Below are 8741 nucleotides of genomic sequence, written 5' to 3' on the forward strand. Positions count from 1 at the left end.
ACCAGGCAATCCCTGCCTTAGGGAACTGTTTCGCTAACTTTGTGATCTCCAAGAATATTGTTTCTCTCAGTGCCTTTCAACCCAAATGTACCAAGTCGTTGCCACCTAAGTGGATGATGATAAGATCCGGGGACTGGAGCCCCCCAAAACCCTTTGCTTCATTGACCAATCGCTAGAGTTGAGTGATTCCCACTCCTCCAGTTCCACACCAACGGAAAGCTACGCCCTGCACCATTGCCGGATTTGACCCACGGAGCTGTTGCACCCGGTACGCCGCCCGTCGAACAAACGAATGCCCCAAAACCCAAACTACATGCTGAGACATTGCACTGAAATAAAAGAAAAGAGCGTGAGGAGATCACATACAGAATTTCATGCTGACTTCATGCTAGTTCGGGCCGAATGTATCACCTATAGCACTCCGATGACCAACGCCCGATACCCTTTACCGCGGACGCTGACAGGCCCGCAGTCGCCGCCAGTGTTGCTGCCCCAATACGAAAGGAATGGGAGGAGTAGCCTTTTTGGTCAACCCCTATTGCCCTCAGCGCTAACTTGAACACCTCTAAGAATTGGTAGCGTGAGAGGCAGTCCCCGTTAGAATGGATGAACAAGGCAGAGGGGCCCGATGGAGGGCGAACTGAGAGGTAAGTATTCGTCAGAGTCACAGGGCGAAGGGGGGAGCCGATTGCGGCACTAAGTGTGATGCGCGCTCCTCTTTTAACCTGATCAGTTTTTGATTTCCGCAGGACTATTGTTATAAAACCAGCGCTGACTGACACATCTTCCCTCTGCAACCCTCCCGCGTGGTCGCCCCTGGAGGAGCCTACCAGTTTGCTGATGTGGAAGGCCCTGTAAAAAGCGACAGAAAATGCCGTTGAAAAAAGGGCTGACTCAGCCTGGGAGGAGCAGATGGAAGGTAGTGCGCGCAGAAGACTCTCCAGAAGTGGTGGGGAGTCACAGGACGCCTAGAGTCCCCGCTAACCTGGGCCATCCGGGCCCAGCCGCTATGGCCCGTTTTATAATAAAAGAGTTCAGGGGTGCCTCCATGCTCTTGATCCTTGCGAAGAAGCATATTTCAGTCAGGTAAGCCTTAGCACAAGACACCGGGCGCCCCAAGGTTTTTAAATGCTGTAGAAAAGCGCAGACTGCTGCCTCAGAGAATACTTCAGAAATATGCTGCGCATGTAAAAACCGCCTGTAATGGTAGAAATCGTTCTCATATGCCCTCCTAGTACGTGCCGCTAGAGATGTTGCTACTAAATCTGGGAGGGCGGGCGCCAATTTTCCACAGAGATTCTGGGAACTCCGTCATCTTCTCCATTGCCCGGGGATGGTACCGCAGAAAGTCCTGCATTAATGAGTGAGATAGGGCGTCAGCAGCGTTGTTATGAACCCCTGAAGGTAATGTTGTGTTGCAAACAAGACAAGATTAAACTCTTTAACAGGCGTAGGACCAGAGGGCAAGTAGCCCGCTGGCGATTAATGACTTCAACTACTGCCATGTTTTCAGACCAAAAGATTACCACTCTATTTTTCAATTCGTTTGCCCATATATTGACAGCTACGACAATGGGGAATAATTCCAAGAAGGCTATGTTCTTCGTCCAACCGCAACTCACCCATTCCGCTGGCCAGTCTGCCCTGCACCACAGGGGGCCCAATATTGCACCAAAACCCAGGCTACCTGCTGAGTTAGTGCACAGACCCAGCACAGGGCTGGAAATTGCCTGGTGAGGCCAAATGACAGCCCCATTGAAATCTCGCAGAAAAACCTCCCACAACCTTAAATCCTCCCTGACCTCCAAAGACAAACAAGTGTGGTGATGTTTTTCTGTTAGCCCAGCCATTGACCGAGCAATAGATCTAGAAAAGGGGCGGGCCATGGGAATGATCCTAAGCGCGAAATTCAGCTGACCCACCAGCACCTGAAGCTGGTGGAGGGTAACTTTTTTATGCGATAGCATTGTGTGAATGGACTCCTTGAACACCTGTAGCTTATCCTGCTGTAAGCGGCACTCCCCTGCCATGGAATCAATTTCAATACCAAAGAAGGTAATGCAAGTAGAGGGACTGGTAGTTTTGTCAGGGGCCAAAGGGACCCCGAATTCCTCGAACATAGTGATCAACGCCTGGAGTGCCCACCAAGCATTTTTCAGACCTAGGAGGGTCCAAAACTAAGAAATCATCCAGGTAATGAATGACGGCGCGGTGCCCTGTGCGAAGTGAAAAAACCCATTGAAGGAATGTGCTGAACTGCTCAAAGTAACTGCATGATATACCACAACCCATGGGCATGCATTTATCATAGAAATACTTCCCCTGAAACTGGAAACCCAGTAGGTGGTAGTCCTGTGAGTGGACCGGAAGAAGTCTAAAAGCTGACTCAATGTCAGTTTTTGCTAACAGGGCCCCAATGCCTAAAGCCCTGACCTTTTCTAAGGCGTTGTCAACAGATGCATAATGAACAGAACATAGCTGAGGATCAATGGCATCATTTACTGATCCCCCCGAGGGGCAGATAAATTATGAATCAGTCTGAACTGCCCTGGTTCCCTCTTAGGAACCACACCCAATGGGGAACAAACAAAGCCTACCAAGGGGGGGGCCCTGAAAGGTTCCCGCTAGCCTGCCCAGCGCGCATTCTTTTGCTAACTTCTTGGCCACCACACGCGGGTTCCGTGAAGCGGAAAGTAAGTTCTTTCAGTGATTCACCGGTGGAACATTAAATGCCGGGATCCTAAAACCAAAAGAAAAACCCTGAAGAAGTGTTTTTGCAGAATCAGAGACCGGATAAGCCTTCAACCATGGGAGCAATGTGACCAACTTGATAGGGGACGGCAAGGGGGGGTCAGTTAGAAGGCTTAATTGCATCTCTACCTTTTTCTTTAGATTTCTTGATGCATTTAAATTCTGGGTGGGAAGGGTGTCCACAAAAGGAACAGTTATGCCTGAACTTGCAGGACCCAGCGGGGCGCGAACACACCTTTCTGTTAAATGCACAACAGGATCCCTTCTTTTCACCTGATAATTGCGAAAGAAAGGGCTGCCTCCCAGGGACTTTGTTATTAACGCACTCCAACCAAACATTAACTTCTGTCTGATCCCAACCAATGGAAGGATCTTCCACTTTAGCCCAGCGGAAGTTCCTTTCGTATTCCAACCAGGGAGACCCCCCATAGGTGTGCTGAGCCTTCAATATCTTGTTTGCATAGTAGATCAAAGAGGTGCCCAGCTCTGGTTTCTTTTCTAACAATACCATCATGAATACATTAAAACCAAATAACCAGTTTGTAATGTTCACCCCTACTTTTGGCTTCCTGTCCCCAAAAGAGGAAGGCTTAGTCTCCTTATCTTTAGCATCCACTTCCCTTCGCCTTGCCCTGATTAATGAAAATACGTCCACAAAATCCCCTTTCCAAATTTTCTCTTTTACCTCTGCACTAACGTGTGCTGCCAGCTTACCTGATCTTGATAGTAATGCATCAGTTGACCCTTCTTTTGCAGAATTATCCTGAACTGGATTTTTGCTGATACTGGGCAGCACATTTGAAAGTACAGGGGTTGCAGTAACTACAGTGCACTGTGTCGGGGTGACACACGGACTGTTTGATGACGCCTGGGATGTATTTGAGGGATGCCCTGCCGCCAACGCGTCCACTTGGCGTTTCAGCTCCAATAATGAACTTTGCAAGGAATCATTAGCAACCCAGGGAGTTGTGGGTGGGGGTGTGCTGCTGGCAGGGCCGTTAATGCTGGCTAATAATCTGGATACCTCTAATAAGGCCTGCCTGTGCGAGTCATGTCCCTGCGCCTGTTGCAACGGTGCCTGGGGCGCCAGGGGGCAAAAGTGGGGCCGCAGGTGGCGGTACCACAGGAAGGGTGGCTGGAGGGGCCCCTGACTGCCCTGTGGGCAACAAGGAAGCCAACGATTTTCGAATATTCACTAATACCTCCTCTACTCCTAGGACCGATGCTACGGATGTGCCTACACTTGGGCCCTGCTGCGCGGGTGGAGTAGCTACCACAGGGACTGGAATCACAGAGGGGGCCACCAGCGCCAGGGGACTGATCACTGCAGATGAAAACTGATTAGGGGGAGCGGGCGCTGCTGTCTTGCCATTCTTCCTACGCTTAACCAGGGGAAACGTGGCACGAGGGGCTACATGGGACCGCCGTGGACGGCTGGTCATTTCCCCACTAACCTCATTATCAGATGCCATGTCACTACTGTCCGTGTCATCATTCTCTAACTTCTCCAAAAGCATTTTTAATAACTGGGACAACTCAGGGTCCCTCCAATTCCTCTTCGCAGCGCTAGCCTTGCTAGATGGCATGGTGCAAATGTAATATCAAAAGGCTACCCAACAGTGAAGCAAATACTTTTTTTTTTTTTGGGGGGGAAGGGTGATGATGATGGCCCTGCAAATCAAATGATATATAGCTCTGTTAATTAGCAGGTCAACAAAGGCACTCGCCTTAACATATAGCCATATAGAGTACAGTCACATATGAATGACTACTGCGTTATGAGTTATTTGCTTCCTCTAAAATGTGAAGTTCAAATGGTATACTTTTACATTTATTTACTTGACAAATATAGTTGTTCTGTGATGCAAAACAAAAAAATTATTACCTGCTTGTGAGTAAACACCCACCAGGCCCTCTAGTGCGTAAATAAAGGCACTTACAGCAAGGGTTTTATTGATGGCATTGCAGCACGCGCAGGACAACAATGAAAGAATGCTGCTTTAAAAAACCTGCGTTTCAAACATTTACATACTTTCAGAGCGCTTTTTATTTTTTATTTACCTGCGCACTAGCGCGCGAAACACGACAACGAAGAATGCCGTCTTTCAAAAGACGCTCGCCAAGAAATGAACAGTGTTACAACAACGATGGCTTACATGCGGCAACAGATCATTACCTGCGACTAGTGCGCGAAACACGACAACGAAGAATGCCGTCCTTCAAAAGACGCACGCCAAGAAATTAACAGTGTTACAACAACGATGGCTTACATGCGGCAACAGATCCAGAATAAATTAAATATGCATAAACGTAGACAAATAAAACCAACTGTCGGCGCGATTCTTAGCGCACACAGAGAAACACTGCTTGTGGCTAGCGCCCTAGCGCGCGAAACATGACAAAAAGAATGCTGTCTTTCAAAACACGCGCGCAAAGAAATTATGCGCGTTACATCAACAATGGAAGAAACACAGTTTGCGGCCAGCAAACAATACTTACAAATCCAACTTGTGATGCGGATTAGCCTGCCCGAAGGTGAAGGAAGCAGCCAACAATAGCACCAACCGACCCGACCCAGGTCACAGAAGTCCGCTGGTCCTCCGAAAACGCAGCAACTGAAGAGCACCACCGGCCGGTTGAATGAGAAAAAAGGAAGGCAGGCAAGACAATTGCGGGCTCCGTACGAACCCGGCCGCCGTAAACCAGAAAGAAGGACGAGCCTTCTTGGGGGGGCTCTTAAATAGCTCCCCACCGGTTTGCGGTGGCCGGATCCGGCTGGCAGCCCACGATGCCGCAACGTTCGCCTCCCCACAGTACTTCTGCCCCCACCTCTCGCGAAGTGTGGGAGCGGAAGCCCCGGCCAGCCCTGAGCACCTCCGGTGCTAAAGAGAGCGCTGGGCCCCGGAGGTCCCGTCCCCTAACGGGCCGCGCCCCCCACTTTGGGGGGGGGGGGGCGCTTTACCCAATGTGCAGGTACTATCCGGTACTGAGGACCTGCAATTCTTTATTCTAAAATGGGAGAGCGCCGGCCCCTATCACCACTGCTACAATACATTTAATTGGAGAGTACCAGCACTTATCAGGCGCAAACAGGTACCTTTAAGAGTGAGTACCTGCCGCTCTAGATTTTCATTTAAAGCACCGTTTAGGAGACGCTGTGATTGGCCAAGCACGTGGCAGATACCTCTACAAAATGCTCCAGTTGGCACTGGACATGTGGGGAGCAGAGGTATAATGATCAAACTGGGCATAAGAGGGCAGGTAAGAAGGAGTTAGGGGTGCTGACATTTGGGGATGTGAGCAGAGAGGGCAGAAGGGGTTGTGGATGCTGCCACCGGGCATGGAACGCATGAGAAGCTTTAGAAGCTGCTGGCATTAAGCACACAGGGAGTACTGCACCAGCATAGTGGTAATGCAGCATTCTGCTGGCACTAGGCAGGCAGGGTCCGGGTGGAGGCTTGGGCAGTGGTGGTCACAGGGTGCTGAGACTGGTCTTGAAGCGTCACAGGCCGGTGACAACAGGATGGTTGGACTGGGGAAGGTCAGAGAGGGCAGGTACAGAGCTAACACTGGGCACAGAGAGCCCAGAGAGGGCGAGAGGATGCATATTACACTGGAAGTTCATGGTCAGCAGGGAATATGCTGGCACTGTGCATAGAAAGGGACTAGAGCAATGCTGGGTGCTGAGAGGCCTGCTACCGAGGGACTGGACATGCAGAGGCCAGGCCAGGTCACTAACTGTGGTCACTGGACACTTATGGTTAACATCTGCAGACAGTCTGCTCGGAGGCGGCAAGTGTGGATTATAGAGTGCTGACTCTAGCCTTGAAAGGGACAAGGGCTTTCCTGGCCCTTCTCCTAGAAAGGGATAGGCGAAGGGGGTACATGGGTAAAAACACCCTTGTAAATGGGGCTCTGCTAGTTACTCATACAATCTAATGTGGCTTCTGAAGTCCTCTTGACTCTGACTTTCGAAAGCTTTGCCAATCACAAAGCTATCTCCAAAGCAGGTGATGGGCCATTACAGCGAGCTCAAAACCGAAGCAGAACTAAAAGTCAGGGCAAATACAAATGTATTCAATATTGCTGCACATATCAATATGCATTGGCAAAGACAATAAGTCGGGCCTTTTCAAACTTCTGCAATAGTAAGATATATGTTTATTATTATTAAAAAAACATATATAGCATACCTTGCACCCACTTACATTTAGCAGCCAGCAGTAGAACACAGAAATAGCCATCACATATAATATCAAACCAAGAGTGCTTGTGCTTCCTAGCAGGCCAGTGTACTTGAAACACGTACAGAACCTCATTTTAGTTTTTATGTACAGCATAGGAAATATAATGATTATTACTAGCACACAGAAAAGGCGCCATTTCCTTTGAATTCTTAAACCTGATAGTTTAGATATCTTCAGGTGACAAAAAATACAAAAGGCTAACAAATGGAAAGCAAAATTAAAAAAAAAAATAATCTATGCCTACTAATGCAGTGCACTTCTTTTTAGGTGGATATGCGCATGTGATCATCAAAAAATGCTGTAACTCATACTGCAAGAGAGCTAAAATCTGAAGTGAGCACGCCTATTATTCCATGCTGTATGCTGTGGTAGGTGGAAGCAAATGTGAATGACAGCTGCACAGATCAATGGATGAAGAGGGCTGCCCCCAAACCCCTTTACGTATGAATACATGTATCTATTTTTGTTTTATGATTTGTATTACATGGGGCTGGCAAGCCAATTCAAGCTGTCTCAAGGCCAGAAGTAGAAAGGCATAATAGATTATTAGGTAGCATAATAAGCATAAGCATAAATACCTATCTAATCAAAAATACAATTGTCATGTTTGTAGTCCCTATTCATTAGGCTTACAGGCTGCAGTAGACTTAGCAAAAGTTAGTTCAGGTCTCATAATTTCAAAAATAGTTTTAGTATCTAAAATATATTAACTGTATTACAATGATATTATGTCCATGCAATCCTCAATTAACATATGTATACATTAGTACATACACGGTTACAGGGTATCTGTGAAAACAACTAATTTGTTCAGTAACACACTCTAGCTTTTATTGAGTCATCACACAAAGTCTATATCACCATTATATCCTGTGCGATTAAAAACATGTTTTATTTTGACTTGAACTAATTTATTTTGTGTACATATTATACAATCTAGGGCAGTGGTTCCCAACCTGTGGTCCTGGGAACCCTGGGGGTCTGTGAAGCCTCGTCAGTTGTCCTGGGACCCCGGGGGATCTGTGAAGCCTCATCAGGGGGTCCGCAACTGCTTGGAAAATTAAATGATATTAACAGATTAGGTCCCTAGCTTTCAGTAATGACTCAGTGGGGGTGCCCGGGTTCCGGTAATGATAAAGTGGGGGTCCACAGAAGTCAAAAGGTTGGGAACCACTGATCTCGGGTATCCTTGTCTTTATTAAACATTAAACACAATCAATACTCCCTATTATTTTCATTTGTACCGTGTGAATAATCAGAGGGAAACACTCTAATAACAGGGACACAAAAATATTTTAAACAACATCATATCTAAAATAATTGAAACAAATTAGCTAGATACAGTTCATGATAAAAAGCAAGCTATATGAAAATTAGCCTGGAGTCGTAAAAGTGGCTTTTTTTGAGTTTCTGTAAATATGGTCCTTATTTCTGCTGGTGCACCCTTTTTAGTGCAACGCTGGTGCACTTTAAAGCTAGGCTGATTGCTAACTACAAACATGGACATACCCAGGGGATCAGTTTGTATTTTATGAAATAATTGCAGACAAACTGAGATCAAGTATTGCTGCACAAAAGGCACTCATTGCATAGTACAATTTTACAGCTAAAACAACCAACAGAAAGCAAGGTACATACATTGCAATTTGAAAGACAATCATTTGCAATGCAGTGGGTCTCGCAATTGCTCGACTTAGAACTATTAGTCCTAACCGGACTTTTATTGCCACATAAAATGAAACT

At 47.1% G+C, this 8741-nt stretch overlaps 1 protein-coding gene across 1 annotated transcript in view; it reads right to left on the reverse strand.

Moving 5' to 3' along the window:
- Positions 1–5362, reverse strand: part of NRSN2 (neurensin 2) — a 99469-nt gene extending 94107 nt beyond the window's left edge. The window contains exon 1 of the mRNA XM_069243328.1: positions 5251–5362. The gene's annotated coding sequence lies outside the window, so the exon portion shown is untranslated. The remainder of the gene's footprint in view (positions 1–5250) is intronic.
- Between the last annotated feature and the right edge of the window lie 3379 nt (positions 5363–8741).

The sequence above is a fragment of the Pleurodeles waltl genome, chromosome 7 (genome assembly GCF_031143425.1).
Source record: "Pleurodeles waltl isolate 20211129_DDA chromosome 7, aPleWal1.hap1.20221129, whole genome shotgun sequence".
NCBI classification, from domain to species: domain Eukaryota; kingdom Metazoa; phylum Chordata; class Amphibia; order Caudata; family Salamandridae; genus Pleurodeles; species Pleurodeles waltl.